Below are 18,965 nucleotides of genomic sequence, written 5' to 3' on the forward strand. Positions count from 1 at the left end.
GGCTTTAACGCCGAATTAAATGAAATCAATGATGATTGTTGCACGAGAATTTGCGTCTAATGATTGCGCCATCTTTTCCAGACATTCTCCGAAGGTGAAAGTCTCATCACAAATGATTAGTCCCTCTAATATACGACACCGAGAAAGAGAAGAAAACAAAAAGCCGGGCGTATTATTGTGTGTGACCTTTTCATCAAGCTGCTGCTGTTGCTGGGATGGCACGACGACGACTTTGTAATTTGCACACGCTCTAATAACTATGACGCCATTTCCTTTTTTTTTTCCCCACTTTTTTGAGTTTTGTTTCAATTCCTTTACGACTTTGTAGGCGAACACCGGTGATTACGGTTGAGGAGATGGCAGCGTTTCCCCCCCGTGCGTGCCCTAATGTCTACTACGCTTTCTACACTATATATAGGGGGCCGCCGCCGCCCGAGCTGCTCATCTGTTTGCCTCTCATCAACCCCCCCCAAGCCACCCTTTTTTTTCTTCTTGGCTAAAAAGCACTTAGCATGAAACTTCGGTCTTTTTTTCACTAAATTATCACAGGAGCAAAGTTTCCCCGCCGGTTCGGAAATAGAATGCTGGGACGCGACACCTTGCAAAGTATAGTATATGGAAAGAAAAAACAGCTGTACAATAAATATGTATCGTATCATGAAGCTAACTATATATGATAGGCTGGCTTTGGGGTGGGTTTTGTTATTTTTTTTAACGGTGGTTAAGTATGACTTTAGGCCGATCTTGTTGTGTGTTTGTGTCTATACGTGTGCTCTATTGCGAGAGGGAAACCCAGATATCCATTTGGCCCTATAAGACAAGTCGTATAAGAACAGCCACACACACACAGCCACACGGGAGAGCAGCAGGAAGAAACAATCCGAAATGGCCATGTAATTAAGGACGCGTAAATTTTTACCGTCGTAAAAGAGAAAGAAAAACATAACATGGCCAAAGCACAAAAGAAAACCAACGACGACGACGACAAAAAATTAAGGCCCCCCTTTTCTTTTAATCTCCATTCGAAAAGAAAATAGAGGGGGGAGCTCCTAACAAATTTAAGGAGCTAGGAGAAAGAAAGATGTGGCCCTTGTTTTTACTTCGTTTCACCGGCAGACCGACGGCCATAAATAAGGTCACGACATCGTGAGCGTGTAGGCACGTGAGTTCTTCTTCCAGCGACACTCTTTACAAGCTAGAAGAAAACAAAGTGACTACTTCTTTTCGGTCTTCAATAATTCAAAAATTTAAAGAAAAATAAAGGGCCAGGGTTAATGGAGAAGTGTCTCTTTTCATTTTACCTGGAAATATACCATCCAAGAAAGAAGAAGACTGGTATCCATTTACCAGATCAACATCTGGGAAGGAGGAGAGGGGGGTTCGATGCGCCATATCCCCTTTGCGGACATTATTATATTGGGACACGGAGCGACTACTTCAAGGCGATGATTAGAACTAGAGAGAGAGAAAGACATTGGAGGGGGTATACTACTATCCATTCATTTCCTGGTGCACCGAAACACAATGAAGCCGCGACCGACCCCAAACGACTATACAGTTAAAGCTTTGATGATAATGAACCAGTAACAAGACTTGAAATGATGATGTACTAGAACACACCAGCAGCCAACTTTGAGAAAGGAGAGAAGAAGAAGAAGAAATATATATAAAAGATAGATATATATCCTCTGAGCTTAGAGAGATAGACAAACAAAACCCTCGCAACAATGCGCGCACACATATGGGGGCCAGCAGCAGCAGCAGCTAAGCTAAGCAGATCGTGATTCTCGTGTATCCCTCCGGGTGATGATGATGACACACGACACTCGAAAAAGAATCTCTTTCTCCCTCTCTCTCTCGACTAGAGTAGTATAGTACCAGTGAGTGTACGTGCACATTAGATTGTTTGGGAGAGAGAGAGAGAGACGGAGAAGTGAAACCGCAGATGGGACGATTGGGCACAGCGAAAACCGAACCCAGCAAACACACACAACTCGGATTCGCTCGATTAAGATTAATAAGAAGTTTGCCGTTACCAACCGAAAGGCGAGTGTGTCTTCATCACAACACACGTATTAATATATCTTTTGTTTTATGATTATTATATTTGTCCGTTGTCTCTGGCGGAAAATTGGTTTTCTGTTGCGATTTGAAAAGATTTTTCGAAAATGCCGCTCCCACCAGTCTTTGGTTGCGGCCGAAAAAAAAATTAGGGCTGACGTCATATAAGATGTGTGTGTGTGTAAATATATATTCGTTCTTATTTCCTTGTCGGTCCAACTTAAAAAAAAGCTGAATCTCTACTCCACTCATCGATGGACGAAAAGAGATAAGAAGAAACTGGTAGAAGAAGAAGAAGAAGAAAGGGGGGCAGGTCTTTGCACTCGGTGCTAGTCTGGACAGATGGAATATAACGCTTGCTACACACATTCTTATCTCTATCGACGCTCATGTTATCTTCTCTGCTGAATAAAAGAGAGAGAGAGAGAGAGAGAGAGATCCGTTTGGCCCCCAAGTTGAAGGACTCGCACAACATTTGGCGCGGGACCAATGAGCCGTGTCAAAATCATCTCACGCCGCTTCGGTGTTGTGGAATAAATAATCGGTTGAATGGAAATCAATTTTCCCTCCTTTCAATATTGTATAGAGAGGTACGTATATATACTATATACATATATATGCGGTGTACATGTTCAATAACTTTTTCTTCTTCTTTTTCGCTTTTCGGGTTAGCCGGAAAAAGTCGAGAGAGAGAGGAGGAAAAATCTGAGAAGAAAAGGTGCAAGGGCCATGTCGCTCGGCATGTCTCCGACATGGCAGCTAACACACGAAGATATCCATCATTTCGGCTCAATGTACACACACATGTACAACATTTCGGGGGAGGGGATATATCCAATGATAGAAGGAGGGAAAAATAAAAGCGCATTCTGGTGTGCTTATATACGATTTCATGAAGCGCAGCGCAATCTGACAGGGGTGTACTGGTGTAGGGAGAGACCCTTTTTCGGCCCCCGCCAAGTCTGACAAACTTTTTTCTTTTCTTCCAGGGGAGAGCCTTGCAGTGCGTTACAAATCAGCAGACAAAAGCGAGTTACCCAACAAAAGAATGAGCAACAACAAACCATATCGACTCTCTCTCTTATGAATTCTCCTCGTCGGCCAGCGACTGTGAACCCCCACCCACCCAGGAAATTTCTCAAGAGAGTCAGGAAAAAACTTTGTCCTTCTCTTTTTTTTCTTTTATCCTGAAATATTGGAACAGTACACACTGGGCGCCGATTCGATCGACTCCGGGGTTCGAATTTGTGAACTTGCGGGTTTGTCAGTAAGTATAACGTGGCATGTCATTGACGCCTCAATGGATCGCGATGGCAACCAGCGTAATGAGAGTCGCGGTCGGATACTGCACTCACACAAGACCCGGATCATCTCAAGAACCGACGGAGGGAAGAAAATATAAAAAGAAAAAGTCGATGAACAAACGAGCGGTTCTCAAACTCACACAGAGAAGAACTCGAATGACGACGAGTAATTTGTGTTCAGAAAAGAAGATAAGAGTGAAAGAGATGAAGGGACTACTACTACATCACAAGTTCCAGCATATATCGGTATAATTGTCCAAGTATCTGCTGCACCGCCGTATTATATCTTTCTCTCCATTTCAGAGAGAAAGTAAAAAACAAAAGCCAGTCAACCGTCGCCAAAAACCCAACCCAGTTTCTTTTTTGTTTTGGGGATATAGACGGTCGAAAGAAAAAGCCGCATGCCGGCCCGCTGACTTCCAGGACTCCAGGACTTCTATAAGCCCCAGCGATGAGCCGAAGAGACGACCGAGCAAACGGAGGGGAAAGAAATGAGGAGAGCACTCTTCAAGTCGTTAATTATTGACCCCCTGAAGATGCCGAAAAAGATGGTGAAATAGAAGCAAAATGCACAGGGGGACTACCCCGGCGGAAGGAGGAGCCAAACACGCACAGCCGGGTTCATGTTCAAGAAGCTGGAAATAGAAAGCGGATTTTCCATAGAGCTCTGCTCCCCACCACTATATGGGCAAACGGTAGAATAGAATAGAATAGAATAGAATATAGACGGATACTACATAGGCGGTGCTCTGGCTATGCCATTAGCCGGCCAGCCTGGAGAAAAGAAAAAGGGAACAACACGGTCCGGATCAAAATTAAGTAAAAAATAAAAATATAGTATAAGCCAGCCAAAGATGAAGGGAGTCTCTCAGAGTCAAAAAGGAAAAAAAAAAGGTACACATAAGAAAAAAAATAAAAGGGAACCTTGAAGAAGGATTGGGGAATATAAGTTATACACCAAACTCCATTCACTCTGTTGTATACTCTCTGTGTGTATGTGTGACCCCCCGTCCATTTTGACTTGAAAAAACCTTTGACCATCGATTGATTGGCGGGGGTTATTTCCCTAAAGTCTGGTCAACCGAAACGAACCGGTCGGTAGAAAAATATAAGAAAGAAAAGCAAAGCAAAGCCAAAAAGAAAAAAAAAAAAAGCCTTTCAATCTCTTTTGTGTCTGTCGACCAAACGTTTCGACTCAACAGGGGTGTTGATCACTGTTATTGACCAGCAGAGCAGAGAGCAGCCCTGGCAGCCATTCTTTGATTCTTTTGACTGTTTCAACAACCACCTCTTAACCACCTTGTCCATAGTCCTCAAGAAGAAGAAGAAGAAGATAATACACAAACAATATGTAGACATGTAGGCTGGGCACAAGGGGAAAAAAAAAACCAAACTTTAACAGTATATTATAACGGATGCGCTGAACTGTGCAGGTTGTCATTAAACTATTCGTCAGGTATTTAAGAAAAGAGTAAGTACTACGCGCTTTTTTGTTTTGTTCGGGTAAGAGATGTAGTTGATCACGGCGGAGGAGGCGTTCCTCCCGTGTACACACACACACACACACAGAAATGCGATGGTGGGAATGCCAGGAATTTCGTGTAAAGGCAAAAAGGCAGGAATGAAATAAACGGCCGCGGAACCATATCAAACCGTTTGATTTATTGCGAGGCGCCAAGGAAAATGTAAGAAGAAGAAGATGCGCCTTTTTCTCCAAAAGCTCTCAATCATCGCGTATCTTCTTCTCATGTACGGATGATGGAGTGGCACCGACTTATGGAAGACATTGAAGATAATTTCATTCCTTTTGGCCCTCCCCCACCACTTGATTTCCCTCTCTATTCCCCCAGCGCGCGTTATTGTCTTATAGACGTGCAGCGTAATACATATAAACCACCACCACGAGCCAACGAGGATCGTACACAGTCGGGAAGGGGGGGGAAACTGTTGAAACGAAAAGGGAAAAAAAACGTTGATTTATATTGACGTGAACCGCTCAGAGTCAATCACAAGGATTTTTCTTTTTCTTCTTTTTGTCTATAGACCACAAAGATATTTTCTCCCTTTTCTCTTAGAGATGTGGATTATTAAAGAGTCCCGTCTATACCCGACGGAACCAGCGGGAGGTTTCCTCTTGAGCAGACAGAAAAATAAAAAAGAAAAAAAACTTGAGCTCGGACCTAAAAGGGAATATAGACAGTCAAGATCATTGGTTACTGGGTCTTACAACCGGAGGAACAGATGATACAGTCAACAAGGTATACACATCAAGACGGAAGAAAAAGGAGGGGTACAGCTTTCAACCCCCCCGTCGTCGTTAGTATAACCCCCTTATATTCCTCTCTCTCCAGCAGGCTCGGAAACTTGTGAATTCATTTCAGACCCCGAAGAAGTGGAGGAATGTGTACTCCATTAACATGACCATTTTCTCTTCTTATATTTAATTAAGCCAAGCTCACACAGCAGTGAGTACAGTACACACATACTACCCTCCCCTGCTGACTGTCGGATGGCGAATGGAACAGGACACGCTCCTATACTATACCCCCTCGGACCTGACTGGTATATAGGCGAAGAGGAGAGAGTGTTAAGTATCGGAATATTGGGAAACTTTGGCCGACATGTGTTGACCTCGGCAAGTGACCTCTTTCAAGCTGCAGCAGATGTGTGTTTCCCCCGAAATAATTTTTATTTGTGTTTGTCGGAGCCGAGGAATATATAAAAGGGAATAAAGGGCTCGAAATTCTCACCAGCGGACACGCGTTCGCCATCACATAACTTCCGCCATAAAGTTCGAGACGATAATCAAGCCGCTTGTACACTCACAGAGCCAACAAGTACTGTTTAAGATGTTTATCTTTAGAGTTACCACCGCTGGTATATATATTACAATCTCCAAAGGGAGAATTCGGTTGACAGTCGTGAAGAGGTTTTTTCTTTTTTCTTTTTTCCATGGCGCGTTCAATTTCATTCGTTCAAAACCATTGGGGAATAATCAGGCCAGCGGTTAGATCGAGCGATTGCGACCGCTTGTTCAACAAACTCTCTCCTTATGCAAACGAGTAAATCGCCAATCGTTCCACTTTCCATATTCGTTTTCCATCCGACATTTTATTTGAATTAGATTTTTATTTTTCGCCCGGTTCGTCACGAATTTCTCTAGTCGCTTGCGGGAAAATCGCCGATAGTGAGCAGAAAGCGCATCAAATAACAATAAAGACTGTTAAAGTCTCTCTTTAATATTCAAAAGGGTTCTAGCATAGGGGGTTGGATAGTGCGACTCTACAGTGTTAATTGGATTGCATCTCATTTTCAAGGGAGAAAATACGCGCGTAAGAAGAAGAACAAGACCCTACATGAGGATATCGAGTTTCCGTCGTCCATATATCCCGCAACTCCTTTTATTTTCTCCCTTTTGTCTTGAGCGTTTTCTAGCGAGGGGACACACAGCAAGCAGGAGGTCCGTTCCTTTTGTTTTAACACATATCCTTCATCATCTTTTTCACCCCTTTTTCTGACATATTAGAATACTTCTTATACATGCAGTCCCTCATCTTCTTTCGCACAAGCTAGCTCCCGCTAAGTTCTCACCAAAGACTAGAGAGAGACTTTTCTTTTGAAAAAAAAAATTTACAAAAATGTTGTCCGGGAAAAAAAATAAAAATAATATCTCAAAGACCAGCGCGGTCGGAGAGCTGGAACGAGTGCGCGCAATTCCGTTCGAGTGAAGATGAGACAATGGAGGGGGGAAAAAAGTTCTCCAACGGTTTTTTCTTCTTCTTTCCCTTTGCGATATACGAGCGTGATCCTGTCCGTTCTACTCTTCCATTGGAAATACACTCTCTATCTTGAAGGATAAAACAAAAGAAGGTGATAGATGACGATGCTTTAATTGAAGCATCCAAGAGAGAGAGAGAGAGTCTTTTTCTCCCCTTTTGGAAGAAGAAGAAGTGGGCGTCTATACTCTTTGCTGACAAACTTTTTCTGATGGCGGTTGCTGGTTTGCTGCCGGACTCTCGGGGCTTCATTTCCGCTGGCCGAAAACACATCACCTCCTAACACTGCTCTTATCGCGAGCGTAATAGAAACATACGGGGGTAACGAAGAAAACAGAAACAAAAATTGGGAGATTGTAGTTTGCCAAATTGGATTCGGTTCCCCTTGATGACGGACTTTCGACCCCTTTCTCTATATAATGCTACTAAGGTGATTCCGTCCGAGAACCAGCCAGCGGATTACAAGTTTTTTTGCTTTTTCTACGTCAGAAACTTGTTCTTTGTGAGACTTATACCCTTGAAAGTTGGTCGGACGGACGCACCCACCAAAGAGGAAGAAGTGAACGACACACATGACTTGTACGTATGTGTGTGTGTCGCATGCCACTGGCATATCGATATCGCCAGCACCAAAAACAAAAGGCGTAAGCAAAGTTGAAGTCAGGCGGAAGTCCGACGGAAGTGACCTGCCGGAATTGAAGATTTCGGTTTCCGCAAACAGAAAAAAAAAATTCGGCCGAGAGGTCAACCAGCCGCAGCCGTCGGCGAAAAGTGCGCTTTCTTGTTTGCCATCGACCAATTGAATCAACATAGAAATATACCATCAAAGGCACACTTCTCTTGTTGGCGGATGGGACGGAAAAGGGTTCGGAAAAATATTCCAAACAGACGAGTAAAAGTTGAGGGCTAGAAAAAAGGGCGACAGACGAGAGAGTAGATAGTTGATCAACTCTTGTGTATACATGTCGTCCCCTGTCCTGTGTGTTTGGGCGACCGGAAACCAGAACTTGATGAGCTCAGACAAGGATGTAAAAGGGTTGACTCAATATTTGAATAACGTGCGCTATCCGGCACCAAGTGGGGGGAGATAGTTCTACACTAGTATAGATGAGTTCTTCCATCTTTCCTTCATCTATACTTCTAACCATCCGCCGCTATCCTATTCTGTGCAAACAGGACAATCGGTGTGGTGGGAGCTGAGGTCATCCGACACCTACAACAAAGATGACGACAATTTTGGTTGAAATTCAAATCGACATTCATTCATTCTTTCACTCATTCAAGTGGTTAGTGGTTATTATTCACACCCATTCAGGATATGGGTGTTTTGTGTGTCTGTGTCCCTCATCGCCTTTAACCTTTTTTTTTCTTCTTCTTCTTTCCCTTCAAATAAAAATATAAAATACGTGTCGCCCGACAGATGGTCTATAAATATAATGGAATTACGCAAACAATCAACAGGGACTACAGCGCATAGAGGCCCTTTTCTTTCTCTCTCGTTTTATTTGTTGGTGTGTCGAATGTGCAAAAGCACTTTACTGGAATCGCCATTTGAGGTTGAGTGATGATAGCCCCTCACCACCACCACGGCCGCCATAAAAAAGAAGAAGAGACACAGCGCATATATACAAGCGGCTCAGGAGGAAAGAGGATGAATAAGAAAATATACACTAAGCTATTTTAATGGGCCTTGGCAACTCCTCCCTGCCGAGAGAGAGAGAGAGGGAAAAAAAAGGTGGGATGAATAAGAAACGACAGAGTCTTCTCTTCTTGTACACAACAAATTGAAATCAATCAAACCATCAAAAGAATCCTTGGGCTAGCAGAACACATTTTCGGAATAATATTTCTCACGTTTTTTTTTTTTTTTTTTTCACGATGGAGTCGTCAAAATGTCGCAGACCGTCATCAACTTTTCTCTGAATTGACAAGTAAGAAGCGCGTGATTGCCGGTCTGCGGGGGACAAAATCCCCCCCATAAAATTGCAAGGTAATGCTGCCGTGGTGAATTACCGACGGAGACAAAAGAATATGCGAAATAAAAACGTGTTAAGAGGTGCACTTTAGAATCGTGACGGAAAACCAACGAGTTATGTTTTTTTTTCTTTTACAACAAAAAATTATGATGATGTAACAAGCGAGAAAGAGATGGGAAGGTGGAAAAATGTTTGTTTCAGATGTCAAAAAGGGTTAAAACGTTCAAGTTAATCTCGCGGAAGGAGACACAGCTCGTGGATCAAAAACTGGAACCGATTGGGTCACGAGAAGAAGAAAAAAGGGGAAACATCTGGAATGTATCTGACGGTGTGTACATTACTCAACTTCATCCATCATTTCCTGGGCCACAGCCCTAGAGGTGACACGACTTGCTGGACGACTATAACACACCAGATATAAGAATATGGAATCTCCATACGTCCTTTTTTTTAAAAAGAAAAAGTTTTTAAAATCTATACGATTTCTTCTTCAAAAAATATATGTATAAACATACGAAGACACGCCGATAGTTATTCTATAATTTTTTCCTTGAGGCGTAAAAAAAGGTGCATAATCATGCGGAAAATTTCTCGATTATTTCGCATAAAATGACGGCAGATTGAAATTCACTCGAAGGAATTTTTGGAAATGCATTATTCAATATTTTATTGGCCAGAGTCTATTTAAAAAAATGCATTGACGCCCATTGCGTTTTTTTCTCCCCTTTTTTCTATTGGTTTAATCATTACGCCATCTGCTCCAGGCCCGGCCACAAAGTCCCAAACCGTTTCACACACTCACACACACCAAAAATGATTTTTCTTCCCTTTTTTTTTCTCCCCAATTTTCTCTCCTTTTTCGAAATGCCTCAGCCTAGCTGATTGTGTGTAGAGATGATGATGAAAGGACGCGAGCAGCATCTAGAGAGACGAAACACATTTCCCACCAATGTTTCTCTTTTCGTTGCCAGTAACGGATAATAATTGTCGGCTGTACCTCTCCTTTATTTTTACGATCAAAACAACAACATCTCGAAAGAAAAAAAAAAAAAAGGAAAAAACGATATAAGAAAAGAAACCCATACGGCCCGCCTCTCTAACTCTTCAGGTAATCATCGGTGGGCCGGGTAGGAAGAAAAAAAAGAGACAGAGGGCGAAGTATATACACACACACACACACACATACAAGAGATGAGTATGTACGTTCGAGGAATGTGTGTGTGTGTGTCGATGATTTCCCAGCAGAAGAAGATGCTGGTCCTCTACTTTCTCATCATCTAATACAGCACTCGTGAGGATAGGAGACTTTCTCAAGAGTCCCTTTGGTGCTTTGCTGATGCTCTTTGATATTCACCATATATATCTAGTAGACTGATCAATTGCCTTTGGTCCTTTTCTTTCCGCTTCTCTCTCTCCGGAGAGAGAAGGAATCAAAAAGTGATGTGCAACAAAGTGTAGAAGAGTGACCGTCTCAACTTGTTATCTCGTTTGGGAGACCAAACGAACCGAAAAAAGAAATGGACGCAGATGACCGCCATTGCTATGGCCAGCCAATGGGTCCGGCATATATTTAAACGACGCGACTAGAATGATTTCGCGCATCTTTGAATCCTCTCTCTCTCTCTCTCTCTATCGAAGAAAAAGAAAACCCATCGGGCATTTCGGTTGGCTCGTATTTTTGCATAATGCAAAAGACGCCAAAACCCTGTGGGATTTTATTTTATTTTTCGGGGTTTTTTAATTCTTCTGCGTCGGTGCACTCAACTAACTGCGGCACTGGTAACAAATCGGCGCAGTCAACGGCGGGATAGGGTCAAACGGCCAAGCAGCAAAGAGCATCATACGTCACCGCTGTAGACGAGTGGGAAGAAAGGAAATCGATCTTTTGGCTGGCTCCTTGATTTGATTTTTGGGCTTCCCGTTTGAACGCACATTATCGAATGCAACAGCAGCCACATCTCATATCGTTGCGATATGCCCGCCAGTCAAGTCACTGCTACAGCTCCGGATTGCGGTCGGCGTAAGACACGCAACAAAGCGAGATGGGAAAGTCACGCATCGACATCAGTTCGAGCCCAGCCAGCTCGCTACAGTTGTTGTAAGCAAACGCAAATGCTGTGTGAATAAATTGCCCTTCGGTCGGGGGGAGATTTAACGGGGCAGCAGCAGCAGTAGCAGCAGCCGGTCGATTGGCTGCTGCTGGCCTCGATCGCCGTCCTTATTTTAAAAAAAAATTCTCCAGTCAGACGAACCCAAAAGGGGTAGAGATAATCCACAAAAAATGACGGGAAGGAGGAACTAGACTCTCATCGTCTATACAGCAGCATGGGAATCGTGATTTGCATGGGATTGTGTTTAACTATCGAAAATACAACGCCGAGAAAAAGAGAGAAAAGAGCGAGATGCATCCCGCGTGATATGTCCAGTAGCAGCGGTACGTTATCATTAGCTGGTTATGGGGTATTATAGGTACGACTCTCTATAGGAGCCAGGAGATCATCAAGCGGCGTTCGATATGTTCACAGGGGCGAGTCGAATAGAGTGAAGAAAAAGAGAAGAGAATATCTGATGATGTTGATGATGCGCGTGAGAAAAAAAAACTTGTCCGTGTCGGTAGATACAACAACAACAGCAACAACGGCGGCGGCGGCGGCCGGTGTGTGGAGGCGGCCAGGAAATCGCATCATTGATGAATTCGATTCAGGTATCTTGAGGCGCTCCTTAATTTTTTTCCTGTTGTTGTTGCAATGATGCGCGCCCGATAATCACTGCCCGACCCCATCCAGCAGACAGGGTAATCTTCCACCTCTAATTGGCCGAGTGCTATATTATAATGGGAGATGATGGCTCTTGATGATGAGGTGGGAAGGTTGCACCGGTCTTGCGTGGGGGGGTTGTGGGGGGTTTTTCTATCTCTCTCCAAAAAGACAGTATCACGTATACACATTGAGCTTTTTTTTCTTTTCGGGGTGGAGAGAGATTATAATTCAATAGTGCACGTGATTTGAAAGTTTTCTTATAATACATGGCCGCACTTGATGAGCTTTGGTTTTTTTCCTTCTACCTTTATTCTTTGTCTTTTTCTTCTTCTTCTATGGATAAGATCCATCAGGCAAATGGGTGTTGCTTTTTTCTCGTGTGTGTTTTTTTGCTTTTCCAATTTCTTCTATCTCGCCTGTAAGTATTTCTCTTCTTTGTTTCTTCAACTCGGCCCTGCTCTTTGGGAGAGATTATCGGCCCAAGACGCGCGACGCAAAGGGGGGACGAAAAGAGGAAGAAAGAGGCTCCTCTAAAACAGTTGGATTGCTGACTGAGCTGGGGCTTTATACAAGCCAAAACACAACGCGGTCAGAGCCCACAAGAGATAAGCATATAATTCCGAGGGATGTCGCCGTAAAATCGTGACTGGAAATGAAACGAAAAGAAGGAAAAGACGAGACGAGACGACGGAGAGAGAGAGAGGTGAGATGGGAATAGGACGACAACTGCTGGAAAAGTCTGTCCCCACCGACAGACAGTCAGCAGCAGCAGCAGAGATGAGAAGAAAGAAAGAAGAAGCCAATCCTTAGATGGGCAGGAAACTGGCAGCGCACATCGGCCGCAACACAACAGATACCAAGGTCTCGTGACACAGAAAACAAAACAAAAAATATAAAAAGGATCCCTCAGACTCCTTTTTTTCTTTTTTCTTTGGTTGGCTGGCCTTTTACTATGACTACTGCTCCTACCGCTGCGCTGCCTGCACGTTCTTGTCAACGGACTCTTCAATCATTCGAAAAATGAGAATTGTCCCAGTCCTCGTTAATCAAACAAACTTAACGCAGGAGAGGCTCAAGAAAAAAAAAAAAAAACCCAAAAGAAAACAGGGGAAATTATTATCACGCCCGATAATCAAAAAAAAATTTTATCTTGTTCCGAACTTTTCCAAAAAATAAAAATAAAAGGGGGTTGAAATTAAATTTCATAAAGCCGAGAAACAAAAAGAAGAACACACAAAAAAGGAGCTGTCATATGCGCCCGTACCCAAAAAACCCGAATTGTCTTCTTCCTTCTTCGTCTGCTGTCGTCGAAAATTTCTACGTGAAAGAATGCACGATAAACGGACTCGCTCTCTCTGAGCGCTCCGCCCCATCGTGGAACGAATAAATCATCGGCACCACACAGTTCACCACCACCAAAAAACAACGGCAGCAGTCAGGAAAATAAAAATAAAAATAAAACCAAAAGGAATGAAACAGAAGAGAAATACACTCTAGGATGGGGGAGTTGTTTCATTTTCTCCCCTTTTTGTCCTGTTTCTATTTTCCACTTCCACACTCTCGACTATACCCACACACACACACACACATCTAAACATAATGATAACAATAAGATTCTTCCCCTCTTTCTCTTTCTCTCTCTACTCTCTTTTGATTGTTCGTTTCCAAGCTCCGACTCATTCCGATACCGTTCGACAGTGGGAGCCATTTCACCCCTCACGCTCGATAATAATGAACGTGACTTTACAGTCCTTGCCCAATCAATAGGGCCTCTTATGCGAGAGAGAGAGAGAGAGAGAGTGGGTCGGTCGTCGCATGAGTCAGATGATGATCGAAAGAAGCCCGCGAGACAATGGTGCCATATCACGTTTGGGGTATTTGTGTGTGTGATGCAAAGGGTGGGTTACTACTACTACCACTACTGCCCACTTACCACGACTTCTATGGCTCCCATCGAGAAAAGAAAAATAAACCCAAAACCAAAATGGAATCATTTTCTCTTTTTGGGGGTTTTTGTTTTATTTCGTTGGTATGAGAGACGCAACACTTGCCGAATTCACGCTGAGTTCCCTATCCGTCGGAGAAAACAACCGAAAACAACCAAAAAATCAAAATCATCTCTCCCTCATTCGTTATTCTCTCACCTCCCCAAAATATTGGAACTTGGAACATCACGCTGCGATACGATCTCGAAGAGAAAAAACAAAATGTCTGGTTAGCTATATCTCTATCCCACACAAATTCCCAATGAATATATTTATGCATGCATACACAAGGTCGGCCAGTCGAGAAAGCTGGAAAAACGTTCAGATTTCACACGCTGATCTAACCGACTCGGAAATTCGACGCAAAAATTTGAACGGTGACTCCCGAACAGTGGAGGGCAAAAAAAAATATATCTAAAAATGTAGGAGGCGGGAAATTTCAAAACTTGAAATGAAGAAAGTTAAAATTCCTATGGTCATGAAAATATTTTGGTTGGTGTCTTTGGCAAAGGGCGCTGAAATCACCTGGGCAGAGCCATCGAGCATATCGAAATGGTATTATCAAAAAGCTTCTTCTCGTCTTATATATAGGAACCGACACCATCAGCATCACCATCTCGCCGCCGACTGCCGGAGTCACCGCCGCCGCCACACCAAACGGGGCCCCGCGCGCTTCGGATTTCAACGCCTCGTCATGGTGTTCCCGCGGTGTGGACGGCGCGCCACCAGGTCGCAGCGTGATGGCCACCATACTGTGAAACTCCCTCTCATTCTTTCCTTCTCTCTCTTTCTCATTGGAGCCGAAAACACAACAGGATAAAAAAGGAAAAAAAAAGACGCGTTGCAAGGAATCGACAAAATATTATATATCTCTTCGCCTCGGCGATCCTTTACGATAATAACAATACATCAGAATGCAATCCGCGTATTACTATTCCAAGTGGGGGGAATGAGCGAGACAGAGAAAGTGTAGATAACACCCACCATATCCTCCCGAATTTTGTTTTATTTTACCTTTTTTTCAAATAAATAATCAATGCAAAAACGGAGCTGATGGTTTTTGTGTGTCTCCAGTGTGCCCGGGCACCGCATGATTTATCAAGTTCCCCAAAATAAAATTGGGAGTGAATATATTATTATAACAAGGGAATATAGAAACACAGAGAGAAGGAAATCCGTGGGAAACCGTTTTCGAGAGGCGCCAAACGTGTCAGGTCCCCAACCGAGAGACCCAACAGACGTGCACAAGGCAGAGAGGGGACGGCGTACAAGAAGAGGAAAATAATAAAATAAAAGGTGTGGATTTCCTTGCCAAGTTTTTCTTTTTTTTACACGTCAATCAAAGTGACAAAGTTGAACAACTTTTCACGTTTTGTTTTTTTCAATCTACATATGTATATACGTGTGTGTTTGTGTTGTGTTTGTATACGCATGGGGGGACACAACAAGACAAGACAACAACACGCAGCTCCTCCCAGCAACCCCAAGGTACCACATATGAATGAAAGTGGGTGGAGCGAGCAAGTGGGAGGATTGGATCGCGAGCCAATTGTCAAACGTCGACTTGGGCGTGGAGACACGAAACGAAAACCTGTAATCAACAGGACAACAGCAGCCCCCCTCTTCTCACAAATGAAAATAAGGGACGTCGGGACTAGAGCAAAACTGGAACAACAGAACAAAACAAAATAACAACAAAAAAAAAATATTTCTTTCTGTCACGGTTGGCATTTCGTGTAATATTTTTTCGGATGGATATTTGAAAAGAAGAAAAGGAGAAATATTTTAACCCGTTCGGTCTCGGGAGTGAAAATAAGGCGACGCCAAAGCCCAGAGGGGGCAAGGCTCAAGAGCTGAAATAAGTTGAGGGTCATTCCCGAGTTTCCATGAATACTCTATGATTTATGGAGACAGGTGAGAATGCTCGATGCAATTCAACACCTGCACTTAATGTCTTGTAAACATAAAATAGTGGTGCCACACCGGGGCCCACCACCACACGCCCTACATATACATCCTCCTCCCTCTTCCTCCCCCTTCACGACCACAATCCTTCACAACGTCTCTCTCTCTCTCTCTCTCACTCCCATGGACGGCGATGGCTTATTTCCGGTGCTATAGTCACATTCGTTTCTACATTTGTTGGCGCGACAACCCCAAAAGATTTTGAATTTCGTTATTTCTCTCTCTCATTCTTCCTAGTCTTTGATTTCCTCGGGGATTTTTAATAGTCTCGTGAAAGTCATTACTTTTAGAATTGTAATCAGCCAGATAATAAATCCAATTCAAAAAATGAAAAAAATAAAAATAAAAATAAAAATGGACTTTGGAATTGAGGCGCTGACAGTTTCCAACTTGATTCGTCGCCTAGTGATTTAGTGCAATCAACCTGATTTGTTGCGATCTACTAACTAACCCGAATAATTGCATTGTTGGGAGTGTATGTATATGTTATACGGGGCCGTCAGTTTTTTTCTCTTCAGTCCGTGTTGGGTTCCTCATGTTCCCTCGGCTCGATCGGACCGGATTTCCAAACCGTTTAATATTCTCTCTTTCTTTTTTTGGGTGGGGAGGAGGGGAGGTTGGTTGTTTGCCATCACAACTTAATTGATTTCGCGGAGCAGCAGCAGCAGCAGCAGCAGCAGCGGCAGCGCATAATATTAGCCTACGTGTGTGTGATGTGTATGTGCTGCGTCTGTGTTCCCAAGAGCGCTTGCTGAAGTTTACATTCTTTTATTTGGAGGACGGCGATCGAGTGTCCCGCTGGCTCAGCTAATTGGGAGGGGGCCTGTGTGTGTGTGTGTGTGTACTAAGTGATGCCAACCCCCTGACGTTCGTGACCGATCAGGTTTCCAATCATTCCCCCCGTGTGCACCGCTGCTGATGGGGCAGCAGCAGCAGCAGCAGATCGGCTCGCAATACAACACAGACTGTAGTTGTTCCCTGCGTCTCTTCCTATCGTGTTCTGGCATAAAACTGACGATTGCGTCAACCAGCTCCAAAACGGCGGAGCAAAGGGGAGAGGCCTGCGATGATGTTCGGTCGGTTCTTCTCGAGTTTCAAACAGTCAACAAGTTCATCGCGTCGGTCGCAACACGAATAGACGACTCAGAGAGAGAGAAATAATAATAAGAATTGGGTCCAAGGGGAAATTTTTCTTTTTCTTCTTCCCTTTCCTGCATTGTGTGTTGTTGATGTTGTGTCGGATTGCAAATTCTCATGCCCTCCTTCTTTCTGACATGTGTGCAGACAGCAGACAGGCTCGCATCAAGTCGTGCGCGCGGAAATGAGTCTCGATGTGGGTTCCCAATATCATGCACACTACTGGAGCCCATTGGACAGATCATCATTTCGACCAGATTCGAGAAAATAAAGGGAGGAAATGAAGCGAAAGGTAACCCAAGATCTTTTTCTTCTCTTCTCTTTCTCTCCCACAGGCGCATATAGTGCGCTGCTCCAAGAAAAACAGTTAGCTCTATCGTAGATTTTCAACGTTCAGTTCATGAACCGGCTCCTTTATTTTTTTTTCCTCTTTTGTGTTACGGTTTCGACCCTGACACACACGGAAGGCAACTAGCAACTATACAACCACGGCAATATCACAAAAGTGGAGCACTTGGATGCTGGCGGCGTCCACGATCGGAAAAAATATAGAAAAGAATCGAAGAGGAATTGATGCGAGGCAAATCAAAAGGCCTATCAAACTGTATACGTACACAATGTGTACAATGTAAAAAGTATAGATGAAAGGTCCCTCATTTTCCGGCCGTAGGACTCTCTCTCTCTCTCTCTCTGGGCTTGCTACAATCATCTCCAGTTACACACACAGGAGAGAGAACCCCCCAAACACAAAAAAGTGGGCTTCTCTCTCTCTCAGTTGTAGATGTGTGTGTGTGTGCGCGCAGTTCAGTACATTTAAGAATGTGAGCAAACATAAAGAGGCGTTCCCTCGCCGCCATATGCAACGAACATCATCGTGATGGGCGAGTTCTTGCCAGCTCTAGCTACAGCTAGGCTATCGGGCCAGATGGAATCGGACTGTACGTGGGAAAATGGGCATTGCGTGTCTTTGATTGAATCCGCCCTCCCATCTTCTCTCTCCCATCCCCCCCCCCCCACCTTCCTCTATCCCCGATTCCTCTGCGAAGCCAAAGTTATAGGACCCCTCAATAACCGCCACACAAATACGGCGGCCGCTCATTCAAATCACCACACACACACAGAGACTGGATGAGGTTCGACGGTGAGCAGGCCGAAACGCGGTGAAGTTTCAATGTCGCCACCGGTCGTCCTATTCATTCCCTTGTCCCTTTTCATATCAACTAACTGCCGCGTCAGCATCTCTACCCGGCATTCAATAGAGCACGCAGTACATGCATTGTATAGAGATATACAATTGATTGATCCAATAATAAAAAAAGGGAATCATTGATCAAGGCAGGAGAAGAAGAAAAAAAAGGAACAATTCCGTGAAGTGTTTCTTTTTTCTTTTTCAATTTATACAGCTTTTTTCTTGTAGACCATCAAGGTGATTTTGTAAGCTTCCCAATAGCTAAATTTGATATCACAGGTCTAACGTGAGAAATGGAGACGGGCGCCGCTAAAATCCAATCAACAATTACGCCGCCCCATAATAGGAGCATTACGTTTTCGACCGCGTTTAATCAATTGACTCCCGTGGCTTCATTACGCCGCCTCGTTCGAAAATTGACGGGCAAGATATGAGCGACCCCATTGGACCCGTTTCAAGAGCGTCCCGTGCGATCCGTCCGTTGCTTAAATGAATCTCGTCCGGCCAGTGGCCTCTTACCTTGTAGTGGCCAACTCAACGCACCTCTCGACACACGAACAACTCGCATATAATGGCAAATGGTGTAGGTTTACTTACCTAGAAAAAAGAAAATGAAAAGAAAAAAAGAGGCAACATTAATAAACATGAAGTTGTAGAGTTCAAGTAACGGATCATGATTGAAAGTTCAAAATTTATGCGATTGGATTAGAATGAAAGAGGCATCAGCCAAATAAAATTCATCTTCTTTTTTTCTCCCTACAAGTATTGAATTTTAACGACTGTTTTAATCACAAGAGCTCAGACATCATCCTT

General features: G+C 43.7%; 1 long non-coding RNA gene across 1 annotated transcript in view; it reads right to left on the reverse strand.

The window, feature by feature from the left end:
* Nucleotides 1-17,997: 17,997 nt before the first annotated feature.
* LOC124201684 overlaps nucleotides 17,998-18,965 on the reverse strand; it is a 90,904-nt gene continuing 89,936 nt past the window's right edge. The window contains exon 3 of the long non-coding RNA XR_006877635.1: nucleotides 17,998-18,749. This is a non-coding gene — a long non-coding RNA (uncharacterized LOC124201684). The remainder of the gene's footprint in view (nucleotides 18,750-18,965) is intronic.

This window comes from Daphnia pulex, chromosome 2, assembly GCF_021134715.1.
Source record: "Daphnia pulex isolate KAP4 chromosome 2, ASM2113471v1".
Taxonomy (NCBI): domain Eukaryota; kingdom Metazoa; phylum Arthropoda; class Branchiopoda; order Diplostraca; family Daphniidae; genus Daphnia; species Daphnia pulex.